A 24434-nucleotide genomic window follows, 5' to 3' on the forward strand; every position below is an offset into this window, starting at 1 on the left:
ACGGAGATGTACGAAAACAAACAAAATAAGAAATTGATGAGGCTTGTTGTAAGGTTCCAAAAATCATAAGGTGAAATTTTCATTTTTAATTCAATCAAAATGGCAATTATCTTTTATTCAAACATTCAAAAGTATTTTATAATAAAATAGTCATCAAAGTATAATCCCAAAATCATCACATTGAGGAAACTTGGGTGGATGCAGTGCAGTCACGCCGGGCCCTTCCTTTTCGAACCGGAAGTACCTAAAACATAAACTGAAACCGTAATCACAAAGCTTAGCGAGTTCCCCAAAATACCATATATCATACATAGAAAAGAGAATGTTATGTACCAAACATAGTCTTTCTATTATGCCACGAACCGTATCATGGTCTTCCCTTGCCAAGTTGGGGACTAATACCCTGGGTCTTACAGACAAGTGCCAAGAGCCACCTCCTAGTCTTCCATGCAAGTATCACAAAGAACACTAGCATACTATCTATATATACAACTATCTACTTATCTGCCAGGGTTCGATTCCTAGTCTTGAATATAATTTGACAGGATCCACCTCCCGGTCTTTCATACAAATGCCAAGGGCCACTTAGTGGTCTTCTTATATAACATATGCTAATGGGCCGACATTGGTGCCTTCGACCTATAGTATAGTGAGGAGACTCACCTCAAGCTGCAGAACACTCGGATAAAATCTCAGTCTGTTGGTTCGGAAAAACCCTCGCGCTAACATCATCAAATAAGTATCCAATAAATAATTAGATCCTAACCCATAAACAAGAATCTAAGTTACTTGTCTAATATCTAGGGAAAAAGATCATTTTACCATTTTTCTTACTTAGCCCAAAACCATGGCCCAAACTCCATGGCACTAAAAGCCCATTAGTGGCCCAATTCCTAAAGGACACCCAAACTCCAAATATGGCCCAAAACACAAAAGTCAATGAAAGTCAAAAGCTGCTGAGTACGCCTAGCGTACTCAGATTAAAGCCCAACGTATGCCGCCTTTGGCCAGTATACGCTGCGTACGAGCTGGGTACGCCCAACGTACTCTACGGCAGCCCACTATCACCATTAAGTGCTTAATTGGTTAAGCCACTAAGTCCACTTCTCAGATCTAATCCTAAATAATGTCTTAATACATAAAGTTGGCAACATTAATCCTTAGCATGTCTTTATAGGACCCAATACTTGTTTTTGAACAATAAAACCCATAATAAGAACCCTAACTCATGGATGGTCCAATATAGCAGATCAAGATTTCATTTTTATGGTTCCTAATAACTCTATAATGGATAAAGTTTCCAACTTTATCTATCAGAATGGTCCAAGCAACCAAGATCTAGTCTTTAAGTCTCAAATGGACCAAAAGTACATATTTTCCAACATAATCCATTAATTCCAAGTCTTAAGCATTTAGATCTGAATTAGTATGATGTTTAGATGGATAAAGTTTCCAATTTTATCCATAACAAAGTCACAAACTTTCAAGATCTAAACTTTATGCACTAATGTAACCAAAAGCTCATAACACCCAAGAGTAACTAGATCTATCAAATGCATCATCAAGATTCAAACATTATACCTTTAGAAGATAGATCAAGGTGAACAAAGTCTGGATCTATAAGCTCCAAAACAACCAACACTTCTCCAATGAGCCTTTTCTTCTCCAAGATGCACCAAGAACACTCCAAAGCACTTAAAAACACCTTATTTTTTCTCACAAAGCTCAAATTAGGGTTAGGGTTTCAAGGGAGGGTGTTGGAGAGGTGGAGGATGAGAATGGAATGGGTTTGGGGAAGTTAAGGAACTTAAATAGGGTTCAAACCACGAAAATAGGGTTTAAGCACTAATCGCGTACGCCCTACGTACTCAATTTACCCCCAACATACTAGGGATGCATTATTATGCCCTGCATACTTAATTTACGCCCATCGTACTAGGGATGTCCTAGTACGCCCTGCATACTCAACTTACGCCCAACATACGCGACTAACCTAAATATCGTCTTAACTTCAAACGGTCATAACTTCTTCGTTTCAACTCCAATTTCGACGATCCTTACATCCACAGAAAGATAATGAGAAGCTCTACCACCCTATAAACTCTCCTTTGCCTAAAAACTTTCTGAACTTAAATCCATATGCCATATAAGGCCCAAACTATCACTTTATGATTATAACCTTGGGCTCCAAAGCACCAACCAAACTCTCGGATCACGTAATCTACATTACCCACATCCAAAGGGGTCTAAATCTCTCTTTCCTCCCAAAGCGTGAAGCCTTATGATAGATGATCTTCGGGTCAAGGCCCCGAATAATGAAATGATTCGAAACCGGTTATTACACTTGTGTTTGATACAATGTCCTTAAAAAAATTCGCCCGCTATCAAACGCATGTTTTCCATGATACAACAGTTCGAAGCAGTTTTTCTAGTCTAACAAACCTAGCAAAGCCAATATTGTACCTTCAACGAAGCAAGAAAACAAAAATAGAAGTAGAAGATGTAAGGTTTTTTTTTTTTTTTTTTTTTTTTTTTTTTTTTAACATTTATCTCTCTCAATCTATCACATAGACTGCAATATGTATACTAAGAGAAATCTATAACCGACATGTTGTCATAAATTATGCAACAGAAAAAACTGATAGCTGTCATTAACAATTAAATCATAACCGACAACATGTGATGAATATTATGTTTTATGCATGTTTTGTAATGGGATATATATATAAAATCAGTTATAAAAAAGGAATATTTTCTTAAAAGCCCCTGAACTATTCTCGTCGACCGGTGATATTTTGTAGCCACATGATGCACACTCGTATACAAGTTTAGCGAACCTAACAAAATTTGGTTCGTATTTGCACCCCTCTTTGTGCAAAAGAGAGAGAGAGAGAGAGAGAGAGAGAGAGAGAGAGAGAGAGAGAGAGAGAGAGAGAGAGAGAGAGAATTGATTCGATATGTCTTCCATGGCTTGAAATCCTCTCTATTTATAAACTTATTTCCTTTTTCTTCTCCTCCTATGTTAGCATGGCTAAAAACTCACCTAACCTCTTTTCACAATTCACCCGACTACCTTAGTTTAATGATTGTTAATATTATCGTATATGGCTACGTTAAAATTAACGGAAAGCATTGAAGGGACGTTATCAAGCCAGGACCATGGTCAGGACCTAGTCTTGGCGCAAGTAATCCAACATCAGGATGACGGTTCAGTTTCCCTCACGAGGAAAGAATATTCCTCGCGATCCTCTCATTAACTCACAATCAATCAGGTCGTGACAAAGAGCTGGATGATGCCTATAAGTGACGTCACCTGGCAGTTAGTTAAGAGTGGACACACCTCTCCCAGTAAGAGCAGGCCACGTCTCACACCCACGGGGTAGAGTCCCCACGTTCCATTAGTAACAGGTATAAAAAGATCTCTTCCTGCCCAAGGAAGAGATCCATCTTCTTCCTCACACAATTTACCCTAAACTCTCTCTAAGAAAACTAACTTGATCATCGGAGCGATGTCCTGGAAGAACACCCGGTCGTCCTTTAACGATTCTTTTGTGTGCTTTCAGTTAAACTTCCAGGTCTGATCCACCAACCCGCTTCCAATCACCTATAGAGCATGTCACAACAATGATTAATTTATCATTCATTCTAAGTCCCTTTTTGATGTGTGATATACCAAAATGGAGGTATCACAGAGGAAACAAAAATATATAATTGTTTAATAATCTTAATAATGTGTAGGGTTCAAAATTCGTGTTCAGAAAATAGAAATAAAGCATTTTTCAAAATTAGTTAAACCAAATTTAAGAACAATTGAAAATTGATTAGACATTTTCAAACTACCTAGATAAAATTCAACTGAACCATGCATAAGGTATGTTGAAGTCCTTGAAATGTTTTGTCTTTTATGTAAATAATCAACATGAGTCTCACATGATTATCCTTCATCTAGTTAAGTTCTCATTGATGTGTTTGTTATAGTCACTAACACTTGTCTGGTTCTATAAGAGCTCATAGGAATTAAGCCCCTTTAATTCTTTTTAAAAATACCTCTCTTCTCTCTCGCATAAGTGATTCTAACAAATCGTTAAAAGCCAACTCTTCATAATCCACCTATTTCTTTGACATCTGGCGCTTTGTATAGTTGCGTTTTTTTTTTCTCAAGAATGAGATTTAACTCTTTGCAGGCTTGTTCGTCATCTTGTTTGTTTCTTTCGGGAACCAAGTTGTTACTAGGATTGTAAGATTATACATACTGAGCATCACGAAATAGGAAAGCCTCTGGAGGAGAAGACTGGAATTGGGTTTCTGGAACACTTTGAGAATATTGCATAAATGGATTATCACCCGTACTTTCCCCTGAAAGACTAAATACGTTGTAAGATTGTTGGATTAGATAATGATGCGGATAATTTTGGTTTTGTTGCTAGTTTTGATATTCCTGATAGTTTGAGTTTTGAAATATTGGAGAAAAACATGGAATATTTTGACTTGAACCGTTTTATATAGATTTATGCATTTTGCTAGAAACAGGTTGTTTAGCTTTGCCTTAGAAATTCATTGAATTGAATGAGAATGAATTGCAATCACTAGGGACTTTGGATATCTATATATAAAAAGTTATGTAGAAAACAAAAAAATAATGAAATAATAATAAAAAAAAAAAGTCACGGTCCGTATGCATGCAAATAGACAAACACATGACACGGAGTAACAAAATTAACTACTGGCTCTAAAAGTAGCTGACATGCATTATTACCCGGCCCCCACCCGTTTGCTTGATGTGAACCTAACCAAAAAAATGCCCAACTCGCGCCTCAGACTCCGTTCTGCCTATGAGAGGTTTCTAGTTTCATTTGATTATTTCATAGTTAAACCACATGTTGTTTTACTCTTTAAAAATTACTTGTGAATATAATAAATAAGTACAGAAAGGCAATATTTCGTCCAACTAATTTCCACATAATTAAAATACAAATTTTAAGAAATATTTAATTAAATTAGCAAAAAGTAGTATTTATAAGTTAACCTATTAAATCTACTCTAATAAATGAAATTGTTTTTACCATATGTTACACTCTTATTGATTTGACCACATGCATTATTCTTACTTAAATTTATTCCACATGGTTTTTTCCATTATATTAAATTTTACATAATATTTAAATGTAATAATTATCATAAATGTAATAATAAATCATTATCAATATCATTAATTGATATTTCATTTAATTTTAAAATTTCTAAATTAAGACTCATTAGTTTCCTATGTTTATTCATCTAACTTATTAGTTTAAATTAAAAAAAAAACACATTAATTTTAATAATTCAATATTTTTCTAATTTTTGTTATAAATTCAAATTTCTCAAAATGTTAAGAATTTTATATTTAATTTTTCTTTTAAATGAACCCATGTAATACTTGGGTTTTACAACTAATTAAAAATAAAAACAAACATTCTTTCATTTGATAGAATATAGACAATTTAATGTATTAATTATAATTTAACGTAACTATCACTCTCAACATGAATACTGCTATCAAATTTAAAGAGATTTTTAAAATCTTTTCAATTTTTTTATAAAACATGGGTTTTACAACTAGTTAAAAATAAAAGCAAACATTCTTTCATTTGATAGAATATAGACAATTTAATGTATTGATTATAATTTAATCGTAACTATCACTCTCAACATGAATACTGCTATCAAATTTAAAGAGATTTTTAAAATCTTTTCAATTTTTTTATAAAACAGGAGTTTTACAACTAGTTAAAAATAAAAGCAAACATTCTTTCTTTTGATAGAATATAGACAATTTAATGTATTAATTATAATTTAACGTAACTATCACTCTCAACGTGAATACTGCTATCAAATTTAAAGAGACTTTTAAAATCTTTTCAATTTTTTATAAAGTTTTCAATTAATATTAATACCAATAATATTCGGTATATGTCTCATTGTAGACAATCAAAGTCATCTTTTTAATGTATGATTTATTTTATGTTCTGTTATGAATTTATATTAATTTAATCAAATACTGGTTTTAAGCGAGATGTAATTTTAATATGTATATCAATATATTAAAAATACCATAAGGTAATAAAAAAGAAGTCGCGAAAATAAAGGAGAACTATGTAAAATTGATATGAAATGAGTTGCCACCATCCCACGTCAGAGCATCCTAGGAGGGGGTCTGTTCACTTCGGTTGGGTGATGAATAAGCACCTCATGCTAGTGAACTGTTGTAATGCGCTTCAAAGTAAACTCAGTTCTCCCTATATATTAAAGCTGCTACCACTATAACCATACTTAATCACCAATAAAAAAAAAAAACAAATGTCGAATTCCACTAGCGGAGATCACTTGAGCCACAAAAAACTTCAGTTTAGAAACTCTGGTCGGAGATGGTGGATTTGTTATGGTCTACAGAGAAGAACTCTCTAACGACTGGAAAAACCAGCTAGCTTAGTAGCCATCAAACCCCTTGATCCAAATAGTTATCAAGGAACCAACGATTTCCATAATGAAGTCAAGTTGGTTTCAAGTTTCAACCATCCAAACATCATCCCGTTCGTTGGTTACTGTGACGATGCAAATGAGAAAATTATAGTTTTCAAGTTTACTAGTAACAGGTGCCTTGATTATCACCTCCGAGACCCAGATAGGAAGCCTTGCCTAACATGGGAACAACGCCTGAAGATGTTCTTAAGGGAAGCAACAGGAGTAAAGTAGTTCACTCTGGTGTTGGGGAGCACAGCAGAGTAATTCATAGAGATTTGAAGAGCGCAAATATTTTGTTAGATGCTAATCTGGAAGCCAATATATGTGATTTTGGTTTGTCAAGACTAAGTCCAAGAAATCAGCAAGATACCCTTGTTTGTACAACGCCAAGGTCTTCTGGTACAAGGTTTTACATCGATCCGAGTTACATGGAAATAGGTATGCTCTCTAAAGAGTCTGAAATATACTCATTTGGAGTGGTAATGTTTGAGATGTCGAGTAGGATGATGGCTTATAAGGTAAGGCCCTTAGAAGACCAAGGACTGTTTCTGATCGACATAATATCGTGGACTCTTTGACGGACTTGACAAGTTAAAAGATCCCACTATCAAAGATGAGAATGGTTTGAGGTCTTTTCATAAATTTAACGAAATTGCACATGAGTGCATTAACTTGGACTTAAGAAAAGGCCCTACGATGGATAAGATCATCAAGGCGATTACAGAAGCGTTGAATTTTCAAGTAAGTCTTTTGTTTATAACAATACACTCTGGAAACATATTTTCAATGCAATGCATATTTTAATTTTTTGACTATCATCTTTTGTTTTTTTTTTATAACAAGAAACGAAAACATCTTATCTTTCTTCCATAAACACATTAGGAAATGTAAAGATATCCGGCCTGCTGCTCCTGAGGAATTAAATATCCTCAAAGGCCGAGGTCGAACAAGATAAAAGGGTCCTTATTATTATAGTAAGTTTTTATTTGTAAATAAAAATATACAATAAAAAAGTTATGGGAATCAACATTTTTTTAACTACTTATAACAAATTTTTTTGAGAAAACAATACAATTTCAAATAATAAAAATAATTCAATAATTAATGTACGGTAAAAATGTATTTTAGCTAACTTTAGGTAAGCCCATTGAATATTGTTAATCAATATAAAGTAGAACACATTACCCAACATATTATCATAGGCGGTTATGCCCCTCTACTTGTAGCAAAACACACATACATACACTTGATGAACGAAGTAGCAAGTATTTCGAGATACTATCACTAACTTCACCTAGAGAAGCGGGCAAATGTCAGACTTCTCCAAAGGAATCAACTCAGTGGCAGAAAGACTTTTGGGAGGAACTTCTGTCACCGGATTACCAGGAAATCATTGTGAGGGCGGTTCCTCCGCTGGATATTGGCTCTAAAAAGCCTCTATACTTCCGCTTACCGGACTCACGTATTTTCCTTGATGGTGGCTACCTGGTAAATCGATCATTCTTGCAATACCCTCTTTCCTTCTTCCTTTTTAAATGTGTGTATATAACCTACGTGTCTTTGTGCTTGATTGTTGTAGTAAACCAAGATTTCTCAAAAGTCAACTAATTGATCATTGGAAATTTTTAAATCCAATGATTCAATGCAACATAAGGAGAATGCTTTTTTGGATATAATTGTTAAAAAAACACTTCTACGAAGTAAGATTTGGTCTCACATAATCCTATAAATAGAGCTTCCAGCTAGATATGGAGAGTGGGAAAAAGTGCTATATGTTGGACGCCAATGAGCTATTATTTGAATATAACCCTAACTATTGGGAATGGGGACATACACTTAAATCATGGTCTCTTTTTCCCTTTTAGGGTCATTTCTATACAATAGCAAACATACAGCATGGATTGCACTGTTATCAAAAATAGCTTTAACAAGATATACTTGGTCCAATCTCCTCTATATATATATATTGGAATATAGTCTAACTGAACATATGTTTCCATTTGTGTAGGTTTCGGTAGGTTTGCATACTAAAAACGTACGTTGGCAATGGCCATCCATGGCAAAATAGCATATGCAATGTTGTTAGGATACACAACATATGTAGCGTACCTTGTCTTTCGAACTACTAGCAATTATGGACTTTTTGTGCCAGCTAAAACAACGGTGATTTTTGGTGGTGTAATAATGGAGACCGAAAATGTATATCTTCAAATACAAGAGGCTACTGAAATATGGTATGAAAAATGATAGGTTTAATCAAAGGAGAAAGGACGGGTGGATGGAGATCAAGTTGGGAGAATTTATCAAGTACAATGAAGGAGATGTTAGTGAGGTTGAGATGGAGGGCATTGAGTTGTGGCTTAAATCTACTGATCAATATTTGCCATTTGTAAAACATGAATACACACATACACAAACAGAGGCAGAGCAATATGATCAATGAAGTAGCCAGTCGGTCGGAGTTGCAAGAAGGTTGTTTGTCGGGCATACTTTCACTAAATTTTGAACGGAAAATATTATGGAAATATATGAAAACAAACAAAATAAGAAATTAATGAGGCTTTTTTTTATTACAATGTCCTTAAAATAATTTGTTGATCAGACGCTTGTTTCCCACGATACAACAGATGTAAACATTTTTTCTATACCACTCGAACCTATCAAAGCAAGGGTTATACCTAGAACTAGCAAAAAAAGTATAATATGAAATGTTTTTTTAGCAATTTGACTCTATCAATCTATCTCATAAAGTGAAATATGTATTTTAAGACCATGATTCTAAACATAGATTAATCGAAGACCATAAATTATTAAAAAAAATAATAATAAGTTAATATATCCTTATTTGCATATTTGAAAATTTTGGTTTAATACTTTAAAATTTGAAAATTTAGGTATAATATTAGACAATTTGAAATTATGAAATTTTAAAAATATAAAAATTCGAAAAGTTTGGGTTAATATTTGAAAATTTTAAATTTTCAAATTTTGACCGATTACGCCGTCTAGGATCAATTAGGACCCCCTAACTCAGACTTTGACCATTGCCAATTAAGTTATCCGACTAGCCCTAATCATAATCGGTTTAAGGCCACCTATCGATTAGTCTCTGATTAATCGGGCATCAAGATCTATATTTGAAATACTGACTAACACAAATATATAACTGATATGTTGTCATAAATTTTGTAACAGTAACAGACATGTAACGTCTCATTTTCACAACAAATTTTTTTCATTTTGTAAGAGTAAACTTCCTAATTAATAATCAATTATTAAGAAAACCGTGTATTCCAAAATACATTTATTGAAAACCAGAGCTATATAAGAGACACAGAATCCTCAATGTTGATGATGAGTGTGTACAGTCCCGCCTTCGCCTTCCCATGATCACCGATAAAACCTGAAAAACATAAACAACTGGGTAAGCACAAAGTTTAGTGAGTTACCCCCAAAATACTCCATATGAAACATACAAGCATGCATAACAGCCCACAATCAACGGATTGGAAAGCCATACCCAATTAGTCCTTGGACTAGAATGTTGACATGCAACGGGTCCAATCAGCCATCGGGATGGAATACCCAAGGTTTGTTGGCCTACCGCCTCAACCCAACAGCTCTTCCATAGCCTTCGTGCCTACGACTCACAACCAGCCCGCATTGAGTATCTTGGCCTACAACACAAAGTAGGACCACCTTAACCCACTATCACCATATGTCGACATATAAATAATCAATGATCAAGTAGGCATATAATATAGGCAAATATCAATCATACAACTCACTACCGCCTATTAGTCCTCTCACAACACATTTTCCCACTACCAGCTATGCTCCATGAAATGCGTAACCATAAGTAACTAGAGGTGAGTTAGCCACCCAAACAGATGATCCTACTTTAGAGCCACAACCAAACTAGGAACATGCAAGAAAGCCTAGATAAAGAGTTCTCAGGCTATCATATATGACTACATATAGCCCCTAGGGCACTCCAATAGATGATATCTAGTCTACTAGCACTCTAACTAGAATACCACTACTACAACATCCTATCATACAAGGATATATATGCATAGATCTAATAGATCACTACAACACAACATTATACTATACATAAGGATACCTAGCCAATAAAGGAATTCATAACCATAAATACTTAGAGGTGGGAGAGACACCTGGACAGGTAATCCTACTCTAGAGCCACAACCAAATAAGGAACACACAAGAATCCTAGATCAAGAGTCCTCAGTGAATCCTACATGACTACATATGGTCCTGATGACTCTCCAATACTAAAAGATAACCAAACCTAGTGGGCTGGCATTGGTGCCTTCGAACCACGGTACAATAAGGCGAAACTCACCTGAGTCGAAGAACTCTGAAACACTACGATACGATCCATTTTCTGCATTGCTTGCAACCACAAATCCACTAACACCAAAACCAGATAGAATATTAATCAATATCCCAAAATCCTCAAGTTTGACCCAAAATCAAACTTGGTCAAAAAGCCAATGGTTAATGGAAATCAATGAAAGTTAAAGTCCAAAGCAGTTGAGTACGCCCAACGTACTCAACATATGCGACCTATTCTCACTCATCCATTAAGCACTTTATCCATTAAGGACTTTTGTCTAGAGCTCAGATCTAGACTCAAAACATCGACTTAAGTCATAAAGTTTCCACATTTATGACTCCCCGTGGCTATAAAAAGGTCAAAAATCTAAATCACTAACTTATTAATCCGTTAACACATCATAACTCTTGCATGGAAGGGATAGAAGGATCAAGCTCACATTTTTATTGTTCCTAATAGCTCCTAATGGACAAAGTTTCCAAATTTATCCATTAGAATGGTCCAAACAAGCAAGATCTAGTTTTTAAGTTTCAAAGGGGCCAAAATTGGATATTTCACAACTTAATCCATTAAGTCCAAGTCTCCAACCTTCAGATCTGAATCAATATTATTATTAGATTGATAATTTTCCAACATTATCCATGACACGGTCGTAAACTTTCAAGATCTAAAATTTATACACTAAAGTGACAAAAAACTCAATACTCAGAACTAGCTAGATCTAACAAATGCATCATCAAGATTCAAGCTTTATACCTCCTAAAGAAGGATTAAGGTGAACAAGGTCTAGATCTACAAGCTCCAATGGAACCAACACTTCTCCAATGTGCCCCTTCTTCTCCAAGATACATCAAGAACACTCCAAAGCACTCAAAACACCTTCTTTTGCTCAGAAAGCTCAAACTAGGGTTAGGGTTTCAAGGGAGGATGTTAGAGAGGTAGAGGTTGAGAATGGAAACGATATAGGGGAAGTTAAAGAGCTAAAATACGGCTCAAAACCCCGAAATTAGGGTGTGAGTTTTGTGTAACGCCTGCAGATTCAAAATGGGGATGTCACATTTTGATCGTGTACACCTAGTGACGCCCAGCGTACTAGACTAAACCAAAAACCTTCCTAACTTCTAACTGTCACACCCCAAATCCTATGAACGACGGAAACGTTCTGGGGTGGAGGACGTCATTACAGTATCACAACAATGCAAAGTAGTAAACAAGCAACAACATCATCCATTACATTAATAATATAATTTCATACAAGTATGTTCTGTCAAGTTATATAGACACCAAAAGTAATATATATCAAAATAAAGAGGAGTCTTGAAACAAGCTCCGTCTTCTCAAAACATGGCACCGGTACCTGTCTACTGGTGACCTGAGAATACAAGTTATTTTGAAAGCGAGTATCAGCTTTAAAGCTGGTGAGATCATAAGTATCTTAGTGTCTTGTTTGTATGAAAGCATTTGTAAGATGTTTTGTAAGATGTACTATGAATGTTTAGAAAAGTTTGTATTTGTTTGAACTCTCATAGAAAACCCTATGTTTCCTACTAAAAGTAGCCTTTTACCAAGGCATCTAGTATCTGTGTGTGTGTGTGTCTTGTAAGAGTGTATTTTCCTAAATTTGACTATCATTAACCAAAATATAGTTTCTACATTACCGTGCATCGTGTGAATGTTCACGAAGTGAATGTAATGGGAAAATCATAGTACCGTAGTATTTGTAATAAGTGACTACTACTATACTAACTACCTTAAACCAATTGATATTTAAAGTAATATGTGATCGGCCTGTATCCTGCTACCGACTCTAGTAAAACGACGATGTAAGACGCCATAAGAAATGACATTTGGCACCCATAGACTTGCAAGTCCCACTGTAGCGAACAGCACTGTGTAGGATAGTCAATCCAGTATAGATCTATATGCAAACTCATTCGCTCCCCAATTAAGGAGATTCTGGATACAAAAACGGTCATGGCAAGTAGTGCCATGACCCATTTAATGGCTCACATAACTGCATAAATCTATATGTAATAAATGTGCTAGCTGTATTGTGTGTTCTTTCTCTGTCTAGCCTGTATGTACTGTAATGTTCTGCGTGTGCTAGTTGTATTGTGTGTTCTTTCTCTATCTAGAATGTATAGTAATGTACTGTAATGTTCTGCGTGTGCTAGTTGTATTGTGTGTTCTCTCTCTATCTAGCATGTATAGACTCATGAATGAACTGACTTGTTGTATGTTTCATTGTTCTAGTAATAGTTTTAGCATCTTCCTAAAGTACCCCTATGGTAGCTTACTAGTAATGTATGTGTGACACCCAAGATTTTGAAAGCCAAGCATGTAAAGGAAACCCTAAATTTAGGAGGGACTCGGTGAGTCCAAGGAGGAACTCAGCGAGTCCGAGCGGGATCCGCATCGGGGATTAAGTGACCAACTCGGCGAGTCGGCCAAGGCGACTCGGCGAGTAGGGTCAGTGCGAGGAATACCCTAAATCTGGGGCTTGGAGCCTATTTAATCGCCTCATTCTCCTTCCTAGGGCTCCTTTACTGTCTCTCACACCCAGAACGCCACACCCTAAGCCTCCATTGTGCTCATTCAAGCTTTTGGCCATTTTTGAGGGATTTAAAGGAAGAAGAAGAAGTGGGAATCTTTGAAGCATCAAGGAGTGGCTTTGGATCCGAAGTTTGGGGATCATTTCAGAGCATTTGAAGGTATCAATTCGTTTCCCTCCTCCAGATTTTCCTTAGGTATTAGTTTTGGGGCTTTTAAGCCATGTTTAAGATCAATCTCGAGCTTGAGGTCCAGATCTGAGGTTGCTACCTCAGATCCATGCTTGTTGAGGTTTAGAATCCCGTAAAGTATCAGTCATGGAGTGGATTATGGAGCCCCTTGGTCTTAAACCCTAGTTTATGGTGCATTTTGCCTAGATCTCCTTCTCTACACGTAAAGTTTGCAACTTTACGTGAGGAGTAGGCTTGGGAAGGGTAGATCTATGGTTTGGAGTCCCTGCATGCCTTGGAAGTTCTCTGCATGTTTGTGGAACCGAATAGACTTGGTGAGTCCTTCGAGTGGACTCGGCGAGTAGCTTGAAGATGTGGAGGAACTCGACGAGTGGGATGAACAGCTCGTCGAGTCGGTTGAATATGTGCATGAACTCGGCGTGTTGGATGAACAACTCGGCGAGTTGGTTGGAGATTGCCTTGTGCTCGGCGAGTCTGTTCTTGGACTCGACGAGTCAGGTCGCGTGGTCCCAAACCCTTCGAGTTAAGACTCGAGTCAGCGAGTCGAGCCAGGACTCAATGAGTTGATCAGGTCAGGATTTGAGAGTCGGTAGACTTGGCGAGTCAAGTCGCAATTAGAAGGACTTTGAGCATAAGAACTCGGCGAATCAATAGGTCGACTCGGCGAGTAGGGTTGACCTAGAAGGTTGAATTTGACCAGGACTTTGACCGGGACTAGGGTTGGCTTGGTTGACTGTCATGGATCAGTTATACTAAGTGTTGCATTGATATTGATAGCTCGGGAAGCTTGTAGAGCCGGAGTTCAGTGAGTGGTCAGGCAGCAGCTAGCGGGATCATCAGCAAGTTCAGCCAGTGCAGGTGAGTTTCCCTTTGTATGAATGGGTCTATGGCCTCAATGCCGGACCATGTAGTTATGAGTAGAAGACCCGGGGGTAAGCCCTAGGCATAGTATGCTAGTATGATATTCGGACAAGGTCCAATGATAGAGGGCGGGTGCCCCAGGAATGGCTTATGCGTTAGTTTATACTTGTTGTCTGTGTGATACTTGTATGTGCCTGGTGGGGAGGTGAGTGTGGGCGAGGTCCTGCGTCTCACCAATTACAGAGTGTGGATGGTGTTCCATATCTCATTAGCAGCAGATCAGGGGTGAGGCCCATGTTAGGGAAAAAGTGAGTATGGGCTGGGCCCGTATCTCACTACCAGTAGGAGCATGGATGGGGTTCCATGACTCATCAGTAGAGTTCGGTTGTTAGGACCGAAGGGTAGTTCAGACACCCCAGATATGTCTGATAATATGTTATGTTATGATATATGTGATAGTAGCAGTAGGGAGGGGGGGTGAAATAGTCCCTGAGGATCGGTTGTTAGGACCGATGGGTAGTCAGCACCCCAGAATGGCTTGACACGGGTAGTCGGCACCCCAGAACGGCCGTACCGGGTAGTCAGGCACCCCAGAATAGCCTGGCAGTATATGCGTTAATATGATAGAGTTGCTTATACTTGTTGTCTGCGTGATACCTGTATGTTATGGGTTAGCGGTTGAGTGTGGGCAGGGCCCGTATCTCTTCGAGGTTGGAAGTGTGGGCTAGGCCCGTATCTCCTAGATAGCGAAGTGTGGGCAGGGCCCGTATCTTCACAAGTGTGGGCGAGGCCCGTATCTCCCAGATAGTGAAGTGTGGGCAGGGCCTGTATCTTCACAAGTGTGGGCGAGGCCCGTATCTCCCGGCTAGCGAAGTGTGGGCAGAGCCCGTATCTTCCCGAGTCTGGGCAAGGCCCGTAACTCCTAGCTGATCATTGGTTGTATGTTATGTGATTATGTGGTATGTGGTAAGGTGGGGAACTCACTAAGCTTCGTGCTTACGGTTTTCAGTTTTGTTTTCAGGTACTTCCGGTAGCGGAGGGAGGAGCTCGGGGTGATCGCATGGCACACACCATAGATTAGTCAGCCTGGGAATGTTTACTCTGATAACAAACATGTGTTTTGAAAACTTATACTCAATTTTATGTTTTGGAATGATGAATTTGTTTGAAGTAATGTTTTATTAAAAGAAATTTTTGGTCTTAAATTTTGGGACGTTACAAGTTGGTATCAGAGCCTTGGTTTGAGGGATTCGGGCATACTCTTGGGTGTGCCTGAACTCAAACTGAGGGGTCGGATAAAAAGTTTTCAAAAGCTAAAAGACAGTTTTGTAAAAAGAATTTTTAGAACGAAAAACAGTTTTAGAAAAGCAAAAAGGAATTCAGAAAGAAAAGAACTTTGAAAAGAGAAAAGAGGTGTGGTGCATGCAATCAACCGAGCTCAAGTAAGTACCCCAAAATACCCATACAAGTTTATGTTATCAGTTGGTAGAATAGCATGCTAGAATAGGACTAAGGATCTAGGGATGATGCCTTATGTGCCTATTATTTGTGCTTTTGAGCTGCATAGTAGTGCTGAGTAGACAGTAGTGGGATAGCCTGTTTAGGTTATGCCTGAGTTATGAGTTTGTGTTGCATGCTAGTTCAGATTCTTGATATGTAGATATGATTGCTTGAGTATGTTATGGTTAGATTTTTTCCCTTGTTCGAATGCTGCCTGCTTTGTGCATTGTGGGATTCTGAGTGATGGGAGTTAGCCATTAGGTGGATACGACACGTCACATGCGATCAGGGTTGAATAATCTCAAAGTGCTAGATTTGGTCCTATTGCGCAGCTCTCGTTTGAGTCCAACCGTTGTAGGGACGAGTCTTTTACTTGAAGGATTATTTGAGCCTCGTCGCATGTGATGGTATCCAGGTGATGGCTAATTGGCATCACCAGGAGACCTTCAGCAGCTGAGGACTGGTTTGAGATGAGTCAGAGGTTTCCCTAGGTTAAGCCTAGGATGAGATAGTGCTGGGAGCGGTGATAGTGGATAAGGGACCTGGTGGAGTCAAAGCAATTCCTGAGGAAAGTACAGATAGATGTGGAAGGTAGTATGGGCCCGTACTACTGAAAGCAGAGGATCCGTACTCGATTCGGGAAAGGCCGAGACAAGACCGGGAACCTGGTAGGGTATGTTTGGTCTCGCATCAGTGATGAGTATTTTGATTGTGGTTGTGGTATATTTTCAAGCATGGTGACATTGTGAGATAGACCAGCGGGCGGGTCAGTCGCCGAAGAGGGATCAGGCTCGGGTTCAGGGGCCGAGCAGCTCGAGGAGCGGATGAGAGAGTTGATACCAGCTGAGGTTACGCGGAGTATTCTAGCTCAGACTCATGTGATCTTTGGCACGGTCAAGGAGGGTATACTGGAGATCTTGGATGAGAGGCTGGGAGCCTTCCGTACTGAGATGATGGCATTGATGGGAGCGCGTACCTTGACATTTCGAGAGTTCAGAGCTTGCGGGGCACCAGATTATCATGGGGCTAGGGACCCCATTGCTAGCAGCAGGTGGTTGGCTGATGTTGCCAACGCTTTTCGTGCGAGCAAGTGTCCCGAGGGGGACAAGGTCAGATTCGCTTCCTGCCTTCTGAAGGACAGAGCGAGGGATTGGTGGGAGGAATTTGGTCATGCTTTGAGGGATGATGCCGCATTGGACGCGATGACTTGGAGCGATTTCTCGGTCAGGTTCCGGGCGGAGTTTTCGCCGATGATTGAGGTGCAGCAGCTGGCACGAGAGTTTCAGGATTTGACACAGACTATTGAGACTATGGCGGAGATCACCGCCAAGTTCAGGGAGAGGGCTCTTCTTGTACCGCAGTATGTCACGGATGAGGAGATGAAGAAGGCCCGATATCATGAGATGTTGAGGGATGACATCAGGGAGTTCGTGAGCAGATCCACCTGTAAGACGCTGGAAGATATGATTTCTCGGGCTAAAGAAAGGGAGATTGATTTGGAGCAGATCCGGAAGAGGAAGCCGGATGAGGTTCAGGTAGCTGCGGGTTCGGGCAAAAGGCCCTAGGGATCGGATTCGAGATTGAGGGATCATCAGGACCGCAGTCAGTGCGGAAAGTGTGGCAGGGCGCACGGGGGCGCGTGCAGGAGTGGTAGCGGTGGTGAGCCTGGCTGCTTCAAGTGCGGTCGGACTGGTCATTTCAGCAGGGATTGCACTGTTACCGCCGCGCAGGGATCAGACTTGATATGTTTTCATTGCAACCAGTGGGGCCACAAGAAGGCCCAGTGCCCTAGTTTGTCTTCGGCAGGACGGGTGATGGCACCCGCCCCTGCAACCTTGAGGATCGTGGATGGCCGTCAGGGCCGGGTAGAGGCACCTGCAGCAGGGAGCAGGGCTTTTCAGATGACGACTGTGGAGGCGCGAGCATCGCCGGACGTTGCAGGTATGCAATTCCCATTTGCAGTTATTTTATTTTGTGCATGATTATATTGTTATGGTTCTGCATCATCATCGGTATGTGTATCTTATTATATGCGGTTGATTATGATCGAGTTATATGCCATCTGCATACCTTGGATATTTGTATGGTAGTTGGGGGTTGTGTTCTATTGGAGAAGGTTACGTAGGATGCAGTAGTTGTAGCATGCTTGGGAGGGATCTGGTATGTCTCGCTAGATCAGGGTCGTGTAGTGTCAGAGATGGATTGGTTAGATCCCTAGCTATGGTAAGATTGGGTTCCTCAGCAGATTGATTATGGAATGGTAGCAAGGATTGGGATTTTCTCTTTGAGCATTGAGCAACAAGGGGTAAGCAGGATCGAAGTGGGGGAGAATCCTCCGAGTAAGCCAGGGTAGGAGCACGCAGACCCAGAAGGAGTGCGCGACCTCCGAGAAGGAAGGGGAGTAGTTCAACGTTCGATGGATTGAGGATTTCAGGGTTGGGAGTTTGAGAAACTCCCCATCAGCTAGAGCATGTGTCGGTAATGGTTAGTTCGTGGTTGGGAATTCAGGTTGTGGATCGCCGTATGTTTCGAGGGACTCGGAATGAGGATCTTAAGAGCTTTTGGCACATGGGTGCCTTCGTATTATCAGTCAGTGGTGGAAGTGTTGTAAGACTACGGGGCAGCCGTAGCATTCACTAGCAGTCAGCAATGGATGGTGATGTAAGGCTATGGGTAAGCCGTAGCATTCCCTAGTCGCTTCGTTAGCGGATTTGGGGCGAGGCCCGAGCGAGAGTGAATAGACTAGTGGGACTAGAAGGATAGGGACGGGTGGGACCCGTGGGCGAGGCCCGTGAGTTTTAGCAGCGCAGGTGGGACCTGGTAGGGACCTTAGTGTCAAGATGGGGGATCAGGGATCCCAGGTTTGTAGTGCCTGGATGGCAGATTTGATTGAGCCGTTAGGTTGTCGAGGTTTCTTGGAAGTCGCTGAGAGCGACTAGTGTTGGAGTTGGGTCTAGCTACCGGTGGGAGCCGGTAATCCAGATAGCGATTGGTTGGTAGGGACCAGAGTGGTCTCAGTTCATCCGGAAGGCAGATGAGGAATGGTAGAAATATCCAGTCAGTAGTAGTGCGGGAAAGTGGGTTATGGTGGAATTCAGTTAGTTGAGCCGAGGGGTGCTCGACACCAAGATATGTCATGAGAGGAGTGTCAGTGGTCGCTGGTGATGATGACCCGTATTGAATATAGCGGAAATAATGGAATGGTGAAGATAGGATCTTCACGGTGTCAGAGGAAATAGTTGTTTTTGGAGCATCGCCTTGGGAAGGCAAGGGAATCGCGTGAGGAAAGAAGGGGGTGAACCCCTATAGGTTCGGTTGCAGTACTTGGAAAGTACCAGAAGGATTGTCGGTTGAATAAGTTGTGTTTCCAGAATGTTCAGGGTTGGGGTTGACCCGAGATGATTATCCGCAAGGGTTAATGCTAGTCAGTATGATCAGGAGGAAGACCAGCGAAGGTGGGCAGCTTGTGTTGGGACAATTGGTGGGGTATTGGAGGCAGATAGCAGTCGGTGGGCCATGGTAAACTTCGAGGATGAAGTTTAGTTTAAGTGGCGGAGAGTTGTAACACCCAAGATTTTGAAAGCCAAGCATGTAAAGGAAACCCTAAATTTAGGAGGGACTCGGCGAGTCCAAGGAGGAACTCGGCGAGTCCGAGCGGGATCCGCGTCGAGGATTAAGTGACCAACTCGGTGAGTCGGCCAAGGCGACTCGGCGAGTAGGGTCTGTGCGAGGAAAACCCTAAATACGGGGCTTGGAGCCTATTTAATCACCTCATTCTCCTTCCTAGGGCTCCTTTACTGTCTCTCACACCCATAACGCCGCACCCTAAGCCCCCATTGTGCTCATTCAAGCTTTTGGCCATTTTTGAGGGATTTAAAGGAAGAAGAAGAAGTGGGAATCTTTGAAGCATTAAGGAGTGGCTTTGGATCCGAAGTTTGGGGATCATTTCAGAGCATTTGAAGGTATCAATTTGTTTCCCTCCTCCAGATTTTCCTTGGGTATGAGTTTTGGGGCTTTTAAGCCATGTTTAAGATCAATCTCGAGCTTGAGGTCCAGATCTGAGGTTGCTACCTCAGATCCATGCTTGTTGAGGTTTAGAATCCCGTAAAGTATCAGTCATGGAGTGGATTATGGAGCCCCTTGGTCTTAAACCCTAGTTTATGGTGCATTTTGCCTAGATCTCCTTCTCTACACGTAAAGTTTGCAACTTTACATGAGGAGTAGGCTTGGGAAGGGTAGATCTATGGTTTGGAGTCCCTGCATGCCTTGGAAGTTCTCTGCATGTTTGTGGAACCGAATAGACTCGGCGAGTCCTTCGAGTGGACTCGACGAGTAGCTTGAAGATGTGGAGGAACTCGACGAGTGGGATGAACAGCTCGTCGAGTCGGTTGAAGATGTGCATGAACTCGACGTGTTGGATGAACAACTCGGCGAGTTGGTTGGAGATTGCCTTGTGCTCGGCGAGTCTGTTCTTGGACTCGACGAGTCAGGTCGCTCGGCGAGTTTGGCCCTTTCCAACACCAGGGGCTTGGTTGATTGGCTTCGCCGGAGCTTTTATAGAAATGGGCAGTGTGCCCCTTTCCATTGCAGTTCAGTCACTGCATCTCCCGGCAGGCACCGACATGATGGAAGTTGCATTTGGGCAAACTTCCAGCGTACTGCCTTACCGGAGCAGCAGTGGAAGGTGCTATCGCAGCATGTACTATCATTACCTGCTGCCTTTTGGTAGCCTTAGCCTTCCTTTTGTCATCCCAAAACTTCCACTTGGAATCAGCGGTTCTTACGGGTTCTGAGATGGCTAGGGTAGTTGTTGCGTACGGGGTACGAATCCCATGGTCTATGAGCCGCTGTGCTAATCGTTGGGGTGTGATGCAAATACATTTCCCTAGTATGGTGGCATCAGCCCCCATATATACCGCTCGATCTTCTTTCCCTCTGTAGGAACCATGTTGGGACAGAGGGCCACCAGTTCATAGAATCTGGCGGTATAGGCGACTACGTTGGAGCCCTTCATGGTTAGGCTCCACAGTTCTTCCTCCAGCTTCTAGATCTCGCCCCTCGGGCAGTACTCCTTAATCATGAGGTTTTTTAAAGTTTCCCAGCCCATAGCATTTGCCACTATAAGAGATAGCGGCTTAACATGGCTATTCCACCATGTTAGGGCTTTCGTTTCAAAGGTGCAAGCAACAAACTTCACCTTGATCTCCTTGGAACAGAAGCAGATTTCGAAAACCGATTCGGTTTTCTCGAACCATTGCGAGAGGGCAATGACTCCGCCAGTCCCTTTGAAGGACAATGGCTTGCAGTTGGTGAAGTCCTTGTAGGAGAACTCTTTCAAGCACACAGGGATTTCACCTTGAGTAGATAGGACTGGGGTTCTTCCCCCAGTGGAAGCTGATGAATGATATTGAGCCATGGCTATAGCCACAGCCGCAACTACTGCAGCATTTAGAGTTGTCGTGTCGAACTGAGGAGTAGGTGGAGGAGGTGGTGTTTCGTTATTAGGGTTACGCCTTGGGTTTCTGCGAGGCGGCATCTTTGTTCTATAAGTTTACGAAAACAAAAACATTGATAAGAATTTAGTTTGAAAGATTGATAAGAATGACTCATAGCCTAACTCTCCGTAATCCAACAGTACATTTGAATAACACGACTAATTGTAAACGAAAGCATGTGGATAAAATTTTTCCATGAGACTAGATATTTGTCAATAAAACTGGAGTCACAGATGTAACGAGTTTGGAAAAATGAACTTGAAGTAGGTCTTACATCAACCAGAATCGGAAAATTTTGACAGACTACAATCTAATCAAGACCTAACGGGTCCAAGACTTACTAAGGTAGGAAACTAGACTAAAGTTTTTACACTAACTAGTTATATCCAAAAGAAGAGTTGATGAGAATCTATCAGCGACGGGAACTACCAGAGTGAGTTCTTGATCCTGACAGAAGACATTCTATGTCCCTCATGCGCCTAATAGCTCTTGCTTGCTGAGCTCGAAGTTCTCTGACTTCAGCTCGGGTTTCAGTAAGTTCCCTCTGAAGAGCTGCATTGTAGACCAGAGTCCTTTCATGAGCAGACTCTAGCTGGCGAATGCAGAGAGTGTTAACGCCAGAGTTGGCGTCAATTTCCATGACTCAGTCGATAGCTGCTCGACCTTGTTCAGTGTTCCTAGCAATTCTACGAACTATGATTAGTAGGACTCTGTCAGCAGAACCTCCCTCAGTGAGGTTGTAGAAACTTCTATCTCCATTGTAGGGAATGGGTTGACCTTGTTCCTGACTCCATCTATTCACGTTCGTGACCCACAGAGGTGTGGGTCCTTGAAATGTTGGATGAGGGTTTGGGTTTTGAACAGCCGGGGGCAGGTTGTTGACTTCTGGCTCTGAGTCAGAACCATCAGAAAAGCCTTCAGCTTCATGATCATTCAAAGGAATTGGGTGATCATCTTCTGGTTCTTCTTCCAGCCATCCTGCATTGCCGTGGTTGGGATAGTACGGGTCTCCGGGGATATGAAATCCAGCCATATATCTACGCGAGAAAAGGGATAAAGAAATAATTAATAGACTATCTAACTAGATAGTTATAAAATGATCTTTATTAGTTACTCCAACATTTGTTTAGAGCATACCAGTTATATGTAACTCAGACAAGATAGGCTTTCGAATAAGTGACCCTAACTCTAAGCCCACAACCAAACAAGGAACAGGGAGTAAGGCAAAGATCACAGATTCTAAGTCTATGACATCCTAGTTACATATAATCTTAGCGTATCTACTAAACAACTAATGACATACTAATAAAGACCTTTAGTTCTCAGATAAGTACTTATAGTAACACAAAATACTCCTATAGTATTTTAAGTTTAATGTTATGTTCTATTGTTCTTGTTGTAGAAGTGTTGGTAAGTTTTTAGACTTGTTGCAACCTCACAACCATACTTAGGCACATGCTAATCACTCCTTGGATAATGTAGTTAATCAGGCTACATCTTCCCAGGGTTGACCATATGTCTCTAAGTCTACTTGTGCTGTCCAACAATCGTAATACTTTTGTTCTGCCCTAGTGACACTGATTTTAGTATGAATGCAGGTATGTATACTTGGCTAAATATCTTATTATTTAAAAGTATAAACTCTTTATCAGAGTATTTTAATCCCGCTTGTGTTTATAGTTCGCATATCTTTTGTGGGTTGATACACTCGATTCACTATAAACAATACTTTGATACCAATCTGTCACACCCCAAAACCTATGAACGGCGGAAACGTTCTGGGGTGGAGGACGTCATGTACAGTATCATAACAATGCAAAGTAGTAAACAAGCAACAACATCATCTATTGCATTAATAATACAATTTCATACAAGTGTGTTATGTCAAGTTATATAGACACCAAAAGTAATATATATCAAAATAAAGAGGAGTCTTGAAACGAGCTCCGTCTTCTCAAAACATGGCACCGGTACCTGTCTACTGGTGACCTGAGAATACAAGTTATTTTGAAAGCGAGTATCAGCTTTAAAGCTGGTGAGATCAAAAGTATATTAGTGTCTTGTTTGTATGAAAGCATTTGTAAGATGTTTTGTAAGATGTACTATGAATGTTTGGAAAAGTTTGTATTTGTTTGAACTCTCCTAGAAAACCCTACGTTTCCTACTAAAAGTAGCCTTCTACCAAGGCATCTAGTATCTGTGTGTGTGTCTCTTGTAAGAGTGTATTTTCCCAAATTCGACTATCATTAACCAAAATTTAGTTTCTACATTAACATGCATCGTGTGAATGTTCACGAAGTGAATGTAATGGGAAAATCATAGTATCGTAGTATTTGTAATAAGTGACTACTACTGTACTAACTACCCTAAACCAATTGATATTTAAAGTAATATGTGATCGGCCTGTATCCTGCTACCGACACTAGTAAAACGACGATGTAAGACATCGTAAGAAATGACATTTGGCACCCGTAGACTTGCAAGTCCCACTGTAGCGAGCAACAAGGTGTATGATAGTCAATCCAGTATAGATCTATACACAAAGTCATACGCTCCCCAATTAAGGAGATTCTGGATACAAAAATGGTCATGGCAAGTAGTGCCATGCCTCGTTTAATGGCTCACATAACTGCATAAATGTATATGTAATAAATATGCTAGCTATATTGTGTGTTCTTTCTCTGTCTAGCCTGTATGTACTGTAATGTTCTGCGTGTGCTAGTTGTATTGTGTGTTCTTTCTCTATCTAGAATGTATAGTAATGTACTGTAATGTTCTGCGTGTGCTAGTTGTATTGTGTGTTCTCTCTCTATCTAGCATGTATAGACTCATGAATGAACTGACTTGTTGTATGTTTCATTGTTCTAGTAATAGTTTTAGCATCTTCCTAAAGTACCCCAATGGTAGCTTACTAGTAATGTATGATCATGTTTGTAAACCCTTGCTACCCAAAGGTATGGAACTGGTTGAAAG

The 24434-nt window shown here is 40.3% G+C and overlaps 1 long non-coding RNA gene across 1 annotated transcript; it reads left to right on the forward strand.

The window, feature by feature from the left end:
* The first annotated feature begins 6313 nt into the window (after positions 1-6313).
* On the forward strand, positions 6314-9105 carry LOC122196465 (uncharacterized). The gene is made up of 2 exons (XR_006188070.2): positions 6314-7992; positions 8513-9105. It is a non-coding gene; the product is annotated as an uncharacterized LOC122196465 (long non-coding RNA).
* The last annotated feature ends 15329 nt before the right edge of the window (positions 9106-24434 follow it).

The sequence above is a fragment of the Lactuca sativa genome, chromosome 2 (assembly GCF_002870075.4).
Source record: "Lactuca sativa cultivar Salinas chromosome 2, Lsat_Salinas_v11, whole genome shotgun sequence".
NCBI lineage: Eukaryota > Viridiplantae > Streptophyta > Magnoliopsida > Asterales > Asteraceae > Lactuca > Lactuca sativa.